This window comes from Zingiber officinale, chromosome 11B (genome assembly GCF_018446385.1).
Source record: "Zingiber officinale cultivar Zhangliang chromosome 11B, Zo_v1.1, whole genome shotgun sequence".
NCBI classification, from domain to species: Eukaryota; Viridiplantae; Streptophyta; class Magnoliopsida; order Zingiberales; family Zingiberaceae; genus Zingiber; species Zingiber officinale.
The window spans coordinates 11,792,201-11,813,037 of record NC_056007.1 but is presented as its reverse complement, the minus strand read 5'-3'; the positions used below and the strand labels follow the sequence as shown (position 1 = coordinate 11,813,037).

Here is a 20,837-nt window from a genome sequence, read left to right as displayed (position 1 = left end):
AACTTTCTCTCCTTCTTCTCCAAGCTAGAATCCGGCCACCAATTAAAACTCCAAGAGCATGAAGAGGTTCGGCCACAAGATGGAGAAGAAAAGAAAGGGAAGGGCCGGCCACACCTAGGAAGTAAAGAGAGGAAGAAAAAGAATAGAGTTGTTCCCTTGAAGGCACCTCTACCCCCTCTTTTATAATCCTTGGTCTCGGCAAATAAGGAAATTTAATTAAAAAATTTCCTTAATTCTTTTGCCATGTAAAGAAAAATTATTTTAATTAAAACAATTTTTCTTCTTTTAAAAACAATGGCCGGCCACTTTAAAAAACAAAACAAAGAGAATTTTAATTAATTAAAACTTCCTAATTTGTCTCCAGAAATTTTATAAAAAATTTCTCTAATAATTTTTATCCCTTTTATGATTGGTTTATAAAAAGAAATTTCTATAATTTTAATTTTTCAACATGTGAATAATTTATAAAGAAGAGAAATAAAATATCCTTTCCAATCTACAAATAAGGAAAGAGATTTAATCTCTTTCTTTAATCTTTTGTAGAGACTTATAAAAGAGATCATTTAATTTTTAATCTCTTCAATAAATTATATCTTTCACATAAGAAAATTTTAAAATTAAAATTCCTTTTAAATTAAATAGGGCCGGCCACCTAAGCTTGGGTTCAAGCTAGGGCCGGCCACCCATGAACCAATGGTTTGGCCGGCCCTAGCTTGATCCACAAGCTAGCTTGGCCGGCCCCTATAACATGGGTATGAAGGTGGGTATAGGTGGGTATAGTACTCTATAAATAAGAGGCTACGATAGGGACCGAGAGGAGGAATTGGTTTTGGTCTCCCGATAAAATTAAGCATCTCGTGTTCGCCCCGAACACACAACTTAATTTTATCAATAATAATTCATTCCACTAGAGAACTATTATTGAACTACCGCACCAATCCCAAATTACATTTTGGGCTCCTTCTTATTATGAGTATGTTAGTCTCCCTGTGTTTAAGATATCAAATGTCCACTAATTAAGTAAGTCACTGACAACTCACTTAATTAATATCTAGCTCCAAGAGTAGTACCACTCAACTTCATCATCATGTCAGACTAAGTCCACCTGCAGGGTTTAACATGACAATCCTTATGAGTTCCTCTTGGGGACATTCTCAACCTAGATTACTAGGACACAGTTTCCTTCTATAATCAACAACACACACTATAAGTGATATCATTTCCCAACTTATCGGGTTTATTGATTCATCGAACTAAATCTCACCCATTGATAAATTAAAGAAATAAATATCAAATATATATGCTTGTTATTATATTAGGATTAAGAGCACACACTTCCATAATAACTGAGGTCTTTGTTCCTTCATAAAGTCAGTATAAAAGGAACAACCTCAAATGGTCCTACTCAATACACTCTAAGTGTACTAGTGTAATTATATAGTTAAGATAAACTAATACCTAATTACACTACGACCTTCCAATGGTTTGTTCCTTTCCATTATGGTCGTGAGTTACTGTTTATAATTTATAAGGTACTGATAACATGATCCTCTGTGTGTGACACCACACACCATGTTATCTACAATATAAATTAATTGAATAACTACATTTATCATAAATGTAGACATTTGACCAATGTGATTCTTATTTCTAGATAAATGTTTATACCAAAAGCTAGGCTTTTAGTATACACTCTAACAATCTCCCACTTATACTAAAAGACTAAGCTGCCATATCTGCTGCCATACATCTGATTCCTGACCCTTCAACATGCCCATCAAAAGCTCTTGCCTTAAGGACATCAGTGGAAGGATCAATAGGTCATCACCTGATGCAATCTAGGCGGCAACAACTTCTCCTCGTTTATACAATTTCTCGTATTGGGTGGTACTTGCGCTCTATTGTGTTTACTTGCCTTATAGACTTATGGTTTCTTCGAGTTTGCTACTGCACCAATATTATTACAATAAATTGTAATAATCTTTGGACAACCCAGAAATCATATCTAAGTCTATCTTGAGGTTATTGAGTCATACAGCTTTTAATGGCTACCTCAGAGGCTTGCCATATACTAAGCTTCTGTGGTGGAGTCCAGAAAAATACCTATGCTTATCACTCTTCCATAGTTATGACTTTACCTCCTAAAATAAACACAAAACCCCGAGGTTGACTTATTATTGTCCCTATCCGATTGGAAGTCAAAATCCAAGGAGGAAACCAAGTGGATATTGGATAGTGGTTGCTCCAAATACATGACTGGGGATCACACCAAATTCACTGAATTAACCTACAAAAGCCTAGGAACAGTTGCCTTTGGAAACAATGGCAAACTCAAGGTAATCGAAATAAGTAATATTGAACTCAAAACTGATTTTATTATTAAGAAAGTATTACTTGTTGAAAATCTCAAATACAATCTTCTTAGTATTTGTCAATTGTGTGATTCTGGATATAAGGTTAGGTTCCTATCTTCTGAATGTTTGATTAAGCACTTAGATAACCCTACTATAAGTTTGAAAGGGGTTAGAAAAGACAATATATATGCAATTAATCTAACCACTTCTTCACTTAAGTGTTACTTAACACAAAAAGAAGAAACCTGGTTATAGCATAGAAGAATGTCACACACCAACTTTAGAAATATAAATAAGTTAAATGGATTAGTTAGAGACTTACTAAAATTACCAAACTTAGACTCAACAATCTGTAATGTCTGCCAACAAGGAAAACAAATAAAATTCACTCACAAACCAACTAATCAACTTCAAACAAATTCAATCCTATAACTATTACACTTAGACTTATTTGATTCCCATGGGGTCAAATCAATAAATAGAAGCCTATATTGTCTAGTAATAATAGATGACTACTCTAGATTCACCTGGGTAAAATTCTTAAAAAATAAAGATGAAACATTTGAAATTTTTACTAATTTTTGCAAATAAGTTGAAAATGAAAAAGACGTAAAACTTAAAAGAATTAGAAGTGACAATGGAGGTGAATTTAAAAATCACAACTTTAACCAATTTTGTCTTGAAAATAGTTATCATCACGAATTTTCATGTCTTAAAACACCTCAACAAAATGGAATAGTAGAAAGAAAAAATAGAACTCTACTTGAAGCCTCTAGGACAATGCTAAATGAATATAACTTACCAAAATACTTTTGGGCAGAAGCTATTAGTACAGCTTGTTATGTATAAAACTGAACCACAATAAATAAAACTCATAATAAAATCTTATTTGAAATATATTATAATAAACAACCTAACATTAAATACTTTAAAGTATTTGGATGTCCAGCCTACGTACTAAATATAAGAGAACACTTAGGAAAATTTACCTCAAAAATAGAAAATGGAATATTTGTAGGATACTCTTTAAACAGTAGAGGTTATAGAATATATAATAAAGTCACACTGAGAATTGAAGAAACCTCAAATGTGAAATTTGAAGAATCCAACCAAAACTTAGAACAAACCCAAAATCCAACCAATTGATTTTGTTCAAGATAACACTAGCCAAGGGGGAGCAAATGAAAACCTAATACACGAAGAAGAAGATCAGCTTCAAGTGAATGAATCTCCTAGAACCATATGAGTCAATCCAAATCACCCAATTGACCAAATAATTGGTGATCCAGACCTAAGAGTTCAAACTAGGTCATCCTTCAGAAACCTAAGTCAAATATCCCTAATCTCAAAAATTGAACCCAAAACTATACATGAATCCTTACTTGACCTAGACTGGATCATAGCCATGCAAGAAGAGCTATCCTAATTTGAGACAAACAAAGTCTGAGACTTAGTACCACCTCACAAAAATAAAAAGATAATAGAAACAAAATGGGTATTCACAAATAAATTAAGTGAAACTGGGGAAATTATTAGAAACAAGACTAGACTAGTTGCTAAAGGGTTTAGTCAAGTAGAGGGACTTGACTACGATGAAACATATGCCCTAGTATCCAGACTTGAGTCCATTAGAATGATACTTAGCTATGCAGCCCATAAAGGATTTAAACTCTATCAAATGGATGTCAAATCCACCTTTCTAAATGGACTAATAAAAGAAGAAGTATATGTAGGTCAGCCACCTGGGTTTGAGGATTTAAACCATCCTGACCATGTATTTAAACTAAAGAAAGTCTTATACGGACTTAAGCAAGCATCTAGGGCATGGTATGAAAGGTTGACCTCTTACCTAATTTCCAAAGGATTCAACCAAGGACAAATTGACCCAACCCTATTTGTCAAATCAATCAAAGAAGATATTTTTATAGCCCAAGTTTATATAGATGACATAATTTTTGGGTCAACCAACTCAGAATTTTACAAGAGTTTATAACTCTAATGGAACAAGAATTTGAAATGAGTTTAGTAGCTAAATTAACTTACTTTTTAGGGTTACAAATTAAATAAACAAATGAAGGTAATTACATTTATCAACAAAAATATATTAAGGAATTACTTAAAAAATTCGTAATGGAAAATACTAAAGAAATAAAGACACCTATGGAAACTAACACAACCTTAGATGATGACCCTAATAGAAAATCAGTTAACTTAAAATATTATAGGAGTGTCATAGGTAGCCTACTATACTTAACTACAAGTCGACCTGATATTTTATTTGCTGTTAGTATGTGTGTTAGATATCAAACTTGTGCTAAAGAATCACATTTGACTCAAGTCAAAAGAATTTTTAGATATCTCAAAGGAACATCAACAGTAGGAATTTGGTATCCTAGAACAACCAATTTTGAACTCATAGGCAATTCTAACTTGGATTACGCTGGTTGTAAACTGGATCGTAAAAGTACAAGCGGTGGATGTCAGCTACTTGGTCCATCACATGTTAACTAGTTTAGTAGAAAGCAACACTGTGTTGCCTTATCTACTACTGAGTCAGAATATATAGCTATAGGAGAATGTGTCGCTCAATTATCATGGATGATGCACACTTTAATTAAACTTTGTAAATACGAAAGTCCTAATTGATAATATCAATTCAATTAATCTAACAAAAAATCCTGTGCATCATTCCAGAACCAAACACATTAAAATTTGACATTACTTTATTAGGGATCATGTCACTAAAGGTGATATTGAACTCAAATACATTGAGTCCAAGTCAAACTTAGCTGACATATTCACTAAACCCCTCCCTGAAAGTGAGTTTAGTAACATACGTCGTCAATTAGGAATGTGCTTGATAGACTAAGACTCTTAATTTCAAAATTTTATTCTAGGGTAAAATTCTTTATTTATGTTTTCTCAAAATTTTCTATTCTTAGGTTTTTCAAAATTAGTTTTAGCCTTAGTCTAGATCAAATACTTAGAATACATGTTTCTATAGATCTAAGACTTGAGCATCTCACCAACACATTAGGACTACCTTGTTTGTGTACTACTGAACCTAAAAAGGGGTGAGATGCATAGGAAAATTGTTTGGACTTAAGATGCTTATATCAATGCATCAACATAAGTCTGGGCGTTAAATATCAAGTTAATATTAATCCGGTTAAGTTGTTCAGTTTAGTCAAACACTAATTGAATGAATTAACTTAACATGACTAACTAAATGAAAACTGCTATCTCTGATAGTTAGTAAGTAACTAATGGTTAGATAGTTAAAAATACTTTCTAGTTATTTTATTTTTAAAAAATAATGTTAGGTTCAGGGGGAGGATTACTGTTTTAAATATTTTACAAATCTACCTTTGAAAACTGCTTTCAATTTTAAACTAAATTGCTATCGTTAAAGTTTTCTTTTACTTTCTTAACCTTAACAGTTTTAAAGAGAGTTTTAAAATCAGTTTGACAAGTGTTTAAGTTTTTTTAAAAAAATATTTTTGAAAACATCTTGGCATAGTTTTCAAAAGGTTTTCTTACTTAACAATTTTATAATTTTATTTTTGAAAACTTTAAATTTTTTAAAAGACATTTTTTTTTGAAAACATCCCTTATATCTTTCTCAAAATTCAATTTTTGAAAATGTTTTCCAAACTATTTTGAAAGTTATATCAAAATATTTTCAAATTTTAATTTTCAAATTGTTTCCCAAATTTTACTACTTTGAAAAATGTTATTTCTTTTTCTTTAATTTTTCTAACATTCTCAAATTTTATACCTTTCGAAAATCTTATGAAAAGATAGTAGATTTTTGAAAATTATGAAAAGTTTGTAGACTTTTGAAAATATTTTTTCAACTTTATCTTTGGAAATTCTGATCATAAAATTTTAAGACTTTTTTGAAAATCTTTTTCCTAGAAAATCTTTTCATTGAGAATCTTTTTGAAAAACTTATTAACTTATTTTTCTAAGTTAATCTCCCCTAAGTAAATCCTGAAAATTTTCTGTTATCAATTTTTTTTTTGGTTACTTAGCCAAATTTACGTTAATTTGTCTATTGTTATTGTTTTTGATGAATTTCAAAAGGGGAGGGTCTGGTGGTTTAAGTTAACAACAAAATACCAAGCATACACAAAAATAAGACTAACTTAAAAACCATGTCATTACTTATTTTTTACATATTTTCAATAACTTAACTCAGGTTGTCATTGCATCAAAAAAGGAGAGATTGTTGGTGCAGTTAGCACTAACGGTCTAACTCAAGTTTTGATGAATGACAAAGTAGGTTAAGATAGGTTTGTTGTAATCTAACACTTTGACTGAGTATGCAGGAGAAGTCCAGCTAGGTCGACGGACCGACTGGATAGCTGGTACAAAGTCCAGATAGGTCGACGAGCTGACAGGATATCTGGCACGAAGCCTAGCTAGGTCTACGGGTCGACCGGATAGCTGGCATGAAGCCCAGCTAGGTCGGCGGGTCGATCGAATAGCTGGCACGAAGTCCAACTAGGCCAATGGGTTGACCAAATAGCTAGTAAGAAGTCCAGACAGGTCGACGAGCTGACCGGATGTCTGGCAGAATGGTAAGTAAAGATAAGTCACTGGAGGAGAGTGACTGTGAGGACGTGTCCCAGTTTAGGGATAGTAGGCGTCGATCCAATTTAGGTCCATTTAGGATCCCTAAACTTAGACCTTTACTAGTACCTGGTCCTGGGAGGACATGAACTAATTACTCTATTCATTATTTGTGCTAACACTTGTCTTGCAGAGTATTTGAACTAACACATTTATTACAGAGCAAGAAAACAAGCAGGGAAGTAAAGCTGCCTTCGGTGAACAGTGCACGAGGGCGCCCTCCATGGCTATGGAAGGCGCCTCGGTACTGTTCATAGAGGGCGCCCTCCATGGCTATGGGAGGCGCCCTCCGAAGGATAAGTTTTAGAACCAGTCGCTGATAGGTGTCGTTGAGCTCGGGATAGAAGTTGCCTTGTTAGAGGTGCCTCCCATGCTTATGGGAGGCGCCCTTCAAGCCCTTTATAAGGCAGTCTCGAGTAGGCACTTAAATAACAACTACATATGAGCTACTATGCGTTCATTCAAGCCTCCAACTGCTCTCGGTTGTTACTACGACTCTACTACGAAGCTGCTGAGCTTAATGACTAATCCGAGGAGTTTCGATCACGCCCAGCAGACAAACGCCAACACAGAGGAGCTCTCATTTCGATCCATAAGAGTGTTGGTAACTTTTTATTTATACTTAATTACTATAAAAGGGCAAGTGCAGTGTGTTGCACTTGACCTAACTTTTCTTGTACTCGATTCTCTCTGTCGGGGGTACCGAAAGAGGTTTTTAGTGGACTGCCAATCGATAGGTCGCGGGACCTGAGCCTTGGTGTAGGAGTTGCCAAAGGCTCCGAATCAAGTAAAAATCGTTCGTGTTTTTCTGATGTTACTTTCATATTTACTTTCCGCTGCGTGTACTCGTGTTTTCAAAACCGAAAAGAATTGGTTTTCAAAATCACATGATTCACCCCCCCCCCCCTCACGTGCGTCACGATCTAACAATAAGGAACCTGGTTGAAGAGTCATTCTTGTCTTCAGCGTCGTCCAGAAATAATCCCTATGGAAGAAGATGCAGCAGAAGAAAAGGAAGGTCTTCCAAGGGGCTTAGGGGTGACGGTGCCGAAAAGAGGGGCTTAGGGGTGCGGCGCCGAAAAGATTTAAGTTAATGGGAACCTCTGTAGTATGGGCTATAGCACCAACACGGTGGTGCTCAGCACAGTGTTGTTCAACGACGAGCTCAGCTATGGCTCCTGCTACGAGTTGCAGTGCGCCGATGACCCCCAGTCGTGCCTCCCTGGCTCCATCATCATCACCGCCACCAACTTCTGCCCTCCAACCTACGACCACCCCAGCAACAATGGTAGCTGGTGCAACCCCCCGCGCCCGCACTTCGACCTCGCCCAGCCGGCGTTCCTCCATATCGGGCAGTACTGCGCCGGCATCGTCCCTATCTCCTTCCGCAGGTGCTCCATTTGTCGTTTAACTTCCCTCCCCGGAATCAAGCAGTCATTAACCCTCTGTTTGGATGGAGTGAGGGAAGGTTCATTAACGGAAGGGGAAGTAAAGTATTTAATTTCTCCTTGTTTGGGAGGGAGGGAATGTTCATTAACGTAACATGTGTTACTTTGTTTGGAAGGAAAGGAAGGAGAATAAAGGTTAAAAAAATAAAGTTACAAAAATACCCTTACTTTTTAAATTAGAAAATTTTCATAATATTAATATTTATTTTATAAATATAAATTAGATATTTTTAATAATAAATTTAATTTTTTATATTATCATCTAAATTAACTATTTTTTTAATAAAAAATAATCTTTTATATTATTCATAACAAAACAATGAATTACAGATAATCAAGTAATTAAATGAGAAATAATGAAAATAATTATTTTAGAAACCTTAAATAAAAAAATTTGAAAGATAACGATGATAACAAGAATTCCTATTCTTTAAAAACTTATTAAATTTTGATGGAAAAACTAAAAAATAGTAGATATCCTCTTAAATTTTGACGACAAAAATGGTTTCTCCCTTCAATTCATTTAGAAGACATATCAGATCCCCTCCTCTAATAATCTGGCAGCAAGCGAGCTGTGAAGAAGGCGAGGAAATTGAAGCGACATAGCAAAATTAGAAATTGGAATATTTCTTAAACTATTAAGAACAGGGATAAAATTGGAATAAAAAATCTTTTGTTTTCCCTTCCCCTTCCTTACAACCTAATTCGGGGTGTAAGAAAATCTCTCTTTCCATGGGTAACGAAGGTTAAAGCTTACCTTTCCTTCCCTTTCCGCACTCCTTCCCAAACGAGGTTCAAAATTTCCCTTCCCCTTATTTCCCCTTCCTTCCCCTTCCCTCACCTCCTCCCAAACAGACCGTAAAACTCTGTTTTTTGTTTCTGTACACTACAGGGTGCCTTGCGTGAAGAAGGGGGGAATACGGTTCACCATCAACGGTCGTTCCTTCTTCAACTTGGTCTTGATCACGAGCGAGGTCGGAGCCGGCGACGTGCACTCCGTGTCAATCAAGGGGTCCAAGGGTGGTGTTGGTCATTTCGCATGTCACGTGGCACATCAAATTAATTAAAATTGAAACTCATTAAAATTAATACAGGCGTTGTAGCAACGAGTCCCAAGTCGTATTTTTTTCCAAGGGTTACTAGCAAAATGTGTGTGTGAACTCTAGATTTGATTCAAAATTGATTTCTCACATTAACAAAGTTATTAGGCATTCTCATCAATCAAGAATCATAAAATCATTAATTGACCAAACTACATACAATCCTTAATTTCAATCACTTCAACAACCATTTCAAGAATTCATTCACAATAACATAGAATAGAAATAGCAATCTAATCATCAAATTAGGCATCCAACACCTAAACAAGATCATAGTCACAAAGATTAAATTGCTAACTAAATCACAAAACTCTACAACCTGTTAGTATCAGAATCACTAAACTAATCAGAATTAGATCTAAGATTTGGGGTTTTAAAAGCAAGAAATTGAAATCAAACACACAAACTCTCAAATAGAAATTGAAAGTGCAAATGAAGGTTTCAGATTCGAAGATCTGAGCAAAGTTTGAACACAATTCAAAGATAAGATAAAGAAAAACAAAACCTAAACATTCCTCATCTGAATCCAAGCTTAAACCTCTACAAATTGCTGTCAACAGAAATGCTTGAAGAAACCTCCCTTCAATCATTCAACAACAATCACCAAACTACCAACTATTACCAGAAGATGCTCACGGCTCTTAGAAACCTCCCTTCAAGCTCCCACGAACTGATAAACTCACTAGCCGAAGAAAACAGAGGATCAATCTGTGATTGTGCAAACCAGATCGAATGGCCACATCGTCCAAGTTTTGCTATGGGTTGAAGATCGGAAAATGGACAGAAACTCTTAGAAACCTCCCCTCAAGTTCTGATGGACGCGAAATTCGCTGATCGGAAACCACCCCTCACAGGAATGCGGCGGTGGAACAGAATCAATGCGCGGCTGAGAAACCTCCCTCTGCCGCTCTCTGATCACCGGAAAGTGAACGCCAAAAGCTTGGAGATCGTCGTCGTTGAAGAAGAAGAAAAACTGGATCTGGAATCGGGAATGGGAAGCTCGGCGTCGCTGTGAAGAAGAAGCTGCTACAGTAGAAAATCGCGAAAACGCCGAGTCCAACTGTAGCTTCTCACGCGAAGCCTTTTAAACTCCTCAGATCTGATCGGACGGTCCAGGTCGTTTCTGGCTTGATCAACTGCTGTGATGTCTTCAGATCTGGATCAAAACCTCTGGATCATCATCTATGGCTCAGATCTGTCCCTCATTAGGTTGGATGAGCCGGATCTTCAACGGATGGCTCAGATCTGCTCAATCTTGGATGAACGGCCTATAATGCTCCGAGGCTTGATCGACTTGATTAGCCCTTGATTTGAGCCTAAATGCAGCCTGATCTGATCGGGTCCATGACCCTTTTGATGCCTACAAAATAAGAATCAAATATTAGCACCAAATACCATGAAAATTAGCTAATTTGCAATTAGGTCCAAAATCAAATGCAATATTGAGATATGATGCTAATGTGAAATTAAACTATGAATAAACCAATAAAAACATGCATTATGATACAAAATAATATAGCCAAAATCATGGTTATCAAATCCCCCACACTTAGCCTTGGACGTCCCGTTCAAGTCAAGAAAACTAAAAATCATCTCCAAACAAATTCCCTAGCAATACCTAGAAGATAGTAAAAGATAATTAACTAAGGTCATCTTAAAGATCACAAACATTCATGAATACAATCCAAACAATAATCAGTAGGTATGATGGTTTCAATCCAATTGAAAAATTAAACAAGTTGCAATCTCACAAGATATTCACCTATTCTAGCTCTCACACTCAAAAATACATATTAGTGGAGCTCACTCAATGCAACTCACAACATTTCACTACCATAAGCTTACTTATTTTCTAATTCTCCACCACTATAAAACATAGCATACATGAATCAAAAGGATTTACCAACAAGAATTGAAATGAAAGCAAGAAGAACAATAAAAATGAATGAAATGCCAAAAGAAAAGTATTTAATGGAGAAAATTGAGAAGATGAGAGTATTGGAGGAATATACTTGATGAGTTGACCATTTGATGTGAAAAGAGTTGTATACCATTTGTTGTCACTAATTCAAAGTATCAAGCTAACCTCTCCTTCAATTTGATGACCAACAAGGAATCTTGATACTCTATCTCCACCTTTGATACATCTTTTGATTTGCCATTTGTCTTTTCTTCACTGTTTTCACTGAATTTTTCCACTTCAATTCCATAATTTTGAAGCTAAAAACAATCTCAAATCATGAAAAAGATGCCCCTCCCCCACACTTAAAATGTTGGCCGTCTCGGACAAAAACTTGATACATATCTAACCATTGTCTTCTTGTCTTCATTCTGTTGATTTTATCCTTTCCCTCTGTTTTTCTGTTTTGCTGATTTAAACCTCTTCATCTGCTGCACTTGAATTCCTGTAGCTTTGGTTTATCATACAAATAATTGTACTGAATTGTACTGCAGAATAGAATCAATTCAGTAATCTAACTTAAAAGTCACAGATTTTGATACCAACTTGAGAAACAGCAGAATTGATTACATTACTGAATTGCATTCCAGGATTTAGTTTCAGAATTAGTACCTGCTGAAACATTTCAGAAATATACTTTTTATCCACACTTATTCAATCCATCCTTCAGATTCTGTACCTTTTCTCCTTCTGATATCAAACAAGTTGGGTGCAACATCAATAGCAACAATCTGGAATTTAGTCTCTCATTTCTGAAAACTCAGTTCAAAAATTACTGCCAGGGTAGTAACACATCAAAACTCCAGTGATACTTCAATTTCAGAAATGATATTTGTTCTAATTGATTTGCAGTTCAGTTTCAGTCCAGATTGTGTACCAGTGCATTACCCCAAAGATTTCCAGCTTTGCACAACTCTAGCTTATTGTAACTCATATCAAACTATACCATCAATAATTACAGATTCAGCAATCTAACCAATCTGCAGAATGAGCAACTTAAAGTCCTTGTTTTCAGCAGTTTCACATTGGCTTTAAAGCTGTCCAGTAAAAATTGCACTAAAAGGGCAAACAAAAATAATCAAATAGTGTACAAAATTAAGAACATTTCCTGCCACATAATGTATCTTCGCAAAACAATATCAGAGTACCAGTTTCCTAGAATTCAGAATTCAAGTTATATTCAAATTCAGAATTCAGGCTCACTTATATGCCGTTATACAAGTTCAGACATCCTGCTTAATATTGAGATGAGCCTTACACTAGTTTGTAGTCTTTCCAAATTGCCACATATGAATCAAGAACATTTGTTTCAAAAGAGTTTCAGAAATTCTGAATTATATCAAGCAAAACAACACATGATTTCTACATTTCAGAAATCAGCTTCAATAGTTTCAGTGTTCTTCACAGCAACAAAGACAATTCAAATACTGCATTTTCATAAATCAATGATCTTCAACATTTCCTTTGGATAACAAGTTTGTCACGCCATATGCCTAAACTATGCATCAAATTAAATCTCTATCTCAGTACACTTATGCTGAATTTTAATAACTTCATCTTATTTCAGCTTCATAACATCAAATAAAATGTTTAGTACAGTTCCAAAATTCCAACAGAATCCTACACATTTCTGCCACTTCATCAAAACTGATTTTCTTAAGCTGAATGAAGTCCACTGAGCATACATAAACATCTCAGTCGCATATATGCTAAAATGGAGGTTAATAATCCCCACACTCTGCATTCTCGTACAATACAACATAACACCTTCCTTGTCACTGTCTTTACTTCATTCATTCTGCAGATTTTCTCTTCCTCTGTTTCTGATTTTACCTCCAAACAACCGAATCTATCAGAATAGTTAAAAAAAAACTCCATTGATAACAGCACTGAATTCCATTTACTGCTGCCCAGCTTCCATCCTCTGATAACAGCACTGCAGCAACCATAAATCCAGCATTTCAATTACTCCAATAATTTCTGAAATTTCTGCTAAACAGTAGTCTTCAGAATTCAGGAAGTTTCAGAATCTGCTTCGTGGTCAGATTTTCAATAACAAATCCACGTTTCAACGGCTCATAGTCTTCCATATCATCAGCTCTAATAATTCAACAATTGGTCCACCTCTTTAACAATTAATTTCATAACTGAGACTGAATACTGCACAGCTCCATTTCCAGCAATTTGATAGTCTCCAATTGAATTCTGAATTATAATCCATTTTTGATCAGATATCAATAGCTAAAAGAGCTTCCTGTTTCAGTTACATTTCTAATTTCTTCTATTGTTTCAGTGACTCAAAGCTCTGAAATTTCTGTTATACATTGATACAAAACAGTTCCAGCTTTCTTGTTTCTGCATTTCTGTGTTTACACCAGTTCCAGCTTCAACACTTGGTCTTTCAGTATATTTTTTTTTCTTTTCTGATTGATATCTACTTCTTAGTTAGCTAGAAAATGCCTTCATTTGTGAAGTTCAGAAAACAATCAACTTTAATTCCATCACAACATCATTTCCAAACCATCAAATGATACACAACTCCTACACATGACTTCTGATCTTCAATTCAAACTTTATAATTCAAGGAAATCTCAATTTATTTCAAGAAGAATTTAGTTCGGTCAAGACTTTCATTAAGTGCTGCAACCTTTAGGAGATGGAATCATGATTACTGCAAAATCAACATGAAGAATTGGCACTAAACAGGGTTTCAACTTCAGTATTCTAGAAATTCAAATTTCAAATGAGTTCCAAATTAAACCATTAAGAGTTCAGCTTTAATTTAGTTTGCTACTGATCAGGAAAAACTTGATGATTTGGCACAAGCAGTATTGACAATTCCTTCCATGTTCTGCAGGTTCTGCTTCTTTAATAAATTCCATTCTGAATTTTTTCGACTTCAATGTGATTCCTCACTGAAATTCTCACAACATTCCAACATTACCCAGTGATCATATGCTTGGATCAACGACTCAGAACAAACACAATTTGCTACTGATCAAGCACAGATTAGAAATCTCAACAGGTTCTGCTTTTGAGACAACCATTTCAGAATATAGGTTAGTCTCTATAATTGTTGACTCGTGCTTAAACTTGAGAAATTCCAATTCAAATAAGTTCAGCTAATCACTAGTTAAAAACTGCACAACTTTTGACATGTAACAAGTTCCTGGAAAAATCACTTATGCATAGTTTCAGAAACAGAATCTGTTACAGAAATTAGTTTCTATGTTTTTCCTTAATTTCTTCTTCTTCACAAATTCTAAAATTAAGTTTCCTGTTAGGTTCCAATTGTCACTTTTTCTTCTGCAGACTTGAAGTTTTCATTCACCTTCATTCAGCTACGGCCTTTTAATCTCAGACATTATGAAGAATTTTGCAGGAGCTGTGATCATCCAGAATCTGCCATTGAATTTGGCACACAATAGATCAAGTTGCTACTTCAATTTCATAACTGATCTTTAATGCAGTGAGTTGCAGTTTCTGCAGAGAATCATTGTTGCTCAATCCGTTGTAACAAAATTCAACAAAAATCAAATCCAGTACTTATATTCCTTGGAAATCACATGCAGTTCACAAACACCAAAGAACTGCAGATGAATTTGTTACACATCTGATGTATCAATTTTTTTTTTTTTTTTGGTTTTCCCTTAGGAATCTGCAAACAGAATTTGTAGCAATCCAGCAGCAGCTACACACAAAGATAAAGATCACTATTGCCAAAATCTGCAAATTCAGGAAATTTCAGCTTGTATCATGGTGAATTCAGCTTAACAAAAATTTCCCTTATAAGATATCTGATTCCAGCACTGGAGTGGAGCTAAACAATCTTCCAACTTAATATCCATCATAGTTGCATGCTCGAATTATGATCAAATTGAATGGATTCATTTAATGCTCTTAACTCCATTCATCCTTGATCACCAATAGCCCATCTCTGACAACTTCTCAGATTTTGTAAAGTGATAACATGATCTGTTCAGTTAGTTTTTTTCATTGATAGCGAAATTGCATAAGGAGCTTGGCACACAGCCGATACATCACAACTGCATTTCTGCATCTAGTCTCAGCCATTTCAGCACTCATAACAGCTGCAGATTCATTCTGCAGAATTTCTGTGCTGTTCCTTACTGACTCAATAATTTTCCATTTGCTTCTTGTATCAAAATTTAAGAACAATAGCAGAATTCAGTACCAAATCGAACTCCAAACGTTTCAACAAATTATTCAGATAAAGAAATCACCATTCCTTGCTTTACTTTTCAGACAACACCTGATTTCTGCATATAATCTTTCCTTGAGCTTCCCATTGTCTAGAGAATTCTGCAAGGGAAAATTGGCACATACTGCACATCAAAATCCAGGAATTTAGACTCAACTTCACTGGTCTTCATTTGAGAATTGCAATATGAATTAGATTCAGTTTCTGAAAACTCAGAATCTGTATACTCAGTTTCCAGCTTCAAAACTATCCAGCATTTTGATTTCAACAGGATTTTGAACTGAAATCATGGAAGAATGATTATGACTACAGCTTCAGTGATGTACCAGATTCATCTTGAGCCCAATGTCTTGATACTCTTCTTTGTATCACTGTTCTGTACTTCTTGCTCCAGCAAAATCTCCTTGGTACTTCAGATCAAGTTTTGAGCTTTAATCCCTCTACATTGAATGGATTCATTTAACATTGAATCAGATCCAGCTTGTCTTCATTTGGTTCAGACCATAGCTTCACTGTTTTTCCTCATTGTTTTGTAAGCTACTCATAGCATTTTGGTACACACTTGACAGCAATCTAAAAACTGAATTCTGATTTCCAGCACAAACAATCTGTAGACTCCAGATTTCAAATTTTGGAATCTTAGCAATTTCTAGTTTAAATTCTAGAAAATTAGGCTCATTTACAAATACCATTAAGATTGAATTGATGTAAACTTGAATTCAAACTATTGCTGTTCAGAAATATCATATGAAGTTGACACCAAAATTCAAACTCTTGCTCCCTTCAAGCTATATCAAATGTTAATTCTCTGGATTTTTCCAGCAGCATAAACAACTTGACCAAAACTCTTCACCCATCCAATTCCCTCTTTAAGCCGAGCTACAATTAGAAACTTAAAACAGAACTTCAAATTCAGCTTCAAATACTGCACATTGTATCAAGTTTCAATAATCAAAACCATGCTTGGACTCCCATATCTCTCAACCATCCCTTATCTTCGAAATTTCTGAGCATAAGCTAATTCTCCCCCACACTGTAAACTTCTATTCATCTTGTAAATCTAACTCATCAAGAATTCAACCAATACTCTCAATAGAAACATATCAAGCAAAGATAATCAAGGGTTTGAATGCTAGATGAAATGAAAATGATGAAAGAAAATTATGGAGAAGGAAATGGGGAATTATGAGAAAGCAAGAATGATAAATATCCTTCATTTCCATGCATACAAATGTCATTGTGACTTTGAAAAGAAACTAAGCAAGTTCTAGAGTTTCAATTGTTATGAGTGCATGTCATACAAAGAAAATAATAGAGTATAGGCTTAAAGTGGTCCTCTCTAGGTATTTTCATGCAAACAAGCCCAATTAATCAAATTGGAATCCACTACCAAATTAACCAATAACATGCAAGAAAGGTATCCAATCATGTCACATGACCTAAAATTGATGATCAAATTTAAGAAGTTTTTACCATCTTAAAAATATTACTAGAAAATTCCATGGAGGTTTTATTCAACTGACATGCTATGTATACCAACTAAATGTAAAGTATGAAAGTAAAATGCAAAGTATGAAAATAAAGTGTGGAAGTATGCAATTATAGGAAAATGAAACTAAAGGAATGTATAAAAAGAATTTATTAACAAAGCATGAATTAAAATGCAAAAGAAAGTGAAATTAGAACCAACTCCCCTTTAATTCCGGAGGTCGAAGAAGATTTAGCAACAAAATCCACACCGGGAATGGAGTACTTTTGGTTGCATTCAATTTCTTTTTATTGACCATTTTTCCATTGCAAATTCTTTTTGGAGGTCTGAGGCGGTTCAGTGTAAGCACCCACTCCGGAAGCTTATGTTCTCCTACCACATCAATAAAGGAGAATCCCTCCCACACGCATGTAAGGTAAGAAAATAGGAGAATATTAGTGTGGGTAGAAAATTTAGCAAGGAATGAATCACAACTAATGAAATCAACAAATGGTACCTCTATTGAATTTTCTGAAAAATCACAAGAAATACTCACCTTTTCATGTTGAAAGGTACCTAGAGTGGTGATTGTTACCTCTTCTTCATCATGTGAATGCTCAAGTTCTGGTTCAAGTGATGGTTCAGGTGAATGTACATCCTCATGTAGTGATTCTTGGGTACTTGGCTCCATAGCACAAGTCCCTACACTTACATCTTCAACTTCATCAGATCCAGGTGATTCTTGAGGTAATGCTTCCAGTAAGCATTCCCCTACACTTAAATCATCTTCAAAAACATGTTCAGAACCTGAATCACTAACAACATCTTCAACAACAATATCAGTAGGATCAGAAATTTGCATAATCACATAATCATCACAAAAATTACTAGAAAAATCATGTGAATCAATGGAAGTAGGGTCAGGCCTGACAGAATCGCTACTTTCCATCTCTCCACTGGAGTTCTGTGCTTGCAGCTGATTGATGGTTGATGCAATTTGATCTATCTGACTCTGTATGTTCTGAATCCTTGAAAATTGCTGCTCTTGATGCTCATTCATTTGTTGCATGATCTCCTTGAGTTTCCATGTTGACTCATCCATCTGAGGATCATTTTGTTGAAAAAAATTTGGCATAAAATTTGTCGAAACCTCTTGAAATCCATATGAACTCTGGTAGCTTGGATATGACTCTACAAATTGTCCTTGTGCACTTTTATACCTGAAACATGAATTATCCACCCAATTAGCATTAAAACCATTAGAAAATGACTCATACCTATTTTGTTGATCCATGCTTGGGTAAAACTGATACTCAGGTTGAAAACACTGATAACTCTCCATTCCACCTCCAAAATTCTGAAAATATGGATCCATGCTAAAGAAATCTCCTGTTCTTCACTACAACACTAAAACAAAATGTTAGAAGATTCAAGAGCATAAAGTCTCAATCTCATGAAAATATGAACAGTAAAAGCACTTAAAAATTCAAGAATTAACCAACATGAAAATACAAAAAGAATAAGCAATCAAATCAATCAACATGCTAACAAAGTAAACCAATCAATGCATCAATCTAAAATAAACACACACTACTAGTTAGTTGATTCCCCGACAACGGCGCCAAAATTTGGTGTTGGCCATTTCGCATGTCACATGGCACATCAAATTAATTAAAATTGAAACTCATTAAAATTAATACAAGCGTTGTAGCAACGAGTCCCAAGTCGTATTTTTTTCCAAGGGTTACTAGCAAAATGTGTGTGTGAACTCTAGATTTGATTCAAAATTGATTTCTCACATTAACAAAGTTATTAGGCATTCTCATCAATCAAGAATCATAAAATCATTAATTGACCAAACTACATACAATCCTTAATTTCAATCACTTCAACAGCCATTTCAAGAATTCATTCACAATAACATAGAATAGAAATAGCAATCTAATCATCAAATTAGGCATCCAACACCTAAACAAGATCATAGTCACAAAGATTAAATTGCTAACTAAATCACAAAACTCTACAACCTGTTAGTATCAGAATCACTAAACTAATCAGAATTAGATCTAAGATTTGGGGTTTTAAAAGCAAGAAATTGAAATCAAACACACAAACTCTCAAATAGAAATTGAAAGTGCAAATGAAGGTTTCAGATCCGAAGATCTGAGCAAAGTTTGAACACAATTCAAAGATAAGATAAAGAAAAACAAAACCTAAACATTCCTCATCTGAATCCAAGCTTAAACCTCTACAACCTGCTGTCAACAAAAATGCTTGAAGAAACCTCCCTTCAATCATTCAACAACAATCACCAAACTACCAACTATTACCAGAAGATGCTCACGGCTCTTAGAAACCTCCCTTCAAGCTCCCACGAACTGATAAACTCACTAGTCGAAGAAAACAGAGGATGAATCTGTGATTGTGCAAACCGGATCGAATGGCCACATCGTCCAAGTTTTGATGCGGGTTGAAGATCGGAAAATGGACAGAAACTCTTGGAAACCTCCCCTCAAGTTCTGATGGACGCGAAATTCGCTGATCGGAAACCTCCCCTCACAGGAATGCGGCGGTGGAACAGAATCAATGCGTGGCTGAGAAACCTCCCTCTGCCGCTCTCTGATCACCGAAAAGTGAACGCCAAAAGTTTGGAGATCGTCGCCGTTGAAGAAGAAGAAAAACTGGATCTGGAATCGGGAATGGGAAGCTCGGCGTCGTTGTGAAGAAGAAGCTGCTACAGTAGAAAATCGCGAAAACGCCGAGTCCAACTGTAGCTTCTCACGCAAAGCCTTTTAAACTCCTCAGATCTGATCGGACGATCCAGGTCGTTTCTGGCTTGATCAACGGCTGTGATGTCTTCAGATCTGGATCAAAACCTCTGGATCATCATCTATGGCTCAGATCTGTCCCTCATTAGGTTGGATGAGCCGGATCTTCAACGGATGGCTCAGATCTGCTCAATCTTGGATGAACGGCCTATAATGCTCCGAGCCTTGATCGACTTGATTAGCCCTTGATTTGAGCCTAAATGCAGCCTGATCTGATCGGGTCCATGACCCTTTTGATGCCTACAAAATAAGAATCAAATATTAGTACCAAATACCATGAAAATTAGCTAATTTGCAATTAGGTCCAAAATCAAATGCAATATTGAGATATGATGCTAATGTGAGATTAAACTATGAATAAACCAATAAAAACATGCATTATGATACAAAATAATATAGTCAAAATCATGGTTATCAAAGGGCGAGTGGCAAGCGATGTCGTGCAACTGGGGCCAAAATTGGCAGAGCAACTCGTTGCTCGACGAGTAGAGTCTCTCCTTCCATGTGACGACTAGCGACGATCGGACGGTCACCAGCTTCAACGTGGCACCGACCGGGTGGCAATTCGGCCAGACCTTCGAGGGTGGACAATTCTAACTAAGCTCATCAAGGAATTAAGGCTTGTCGAATGCAGAGGTAGCTAGCTCATCAGGCAGCACCCGCAGAAGCCTCCTAAACTCTAAATCCTATACTATACTATACTTAGCAAAACAAGTATTCAACCCTGTAATTTAAAAGCCATTTGTGGAAATTATGGAAGCCATGGCTTGCCTTACTGTTACAGGAAAGGAAAGTAATTCACCTCAACATAATTATGAATGT

At 35.6% G+C, this 20,837-nt stretch overlaps 1 pseudogene; it reads left to right on the top strand.

Moving 5' to 3' along the window:
* The first annotated feature begins 7,976 nt into the window (after nucleotides 1-7,976).
* LOC122033777 lies at nucleotides 7,977-20,636 on the top strand (annotated as a pseudogene).
* The last annotated feature ends 201 nt before the right edge of the window (nucleotides 20,637-20,837 follow it).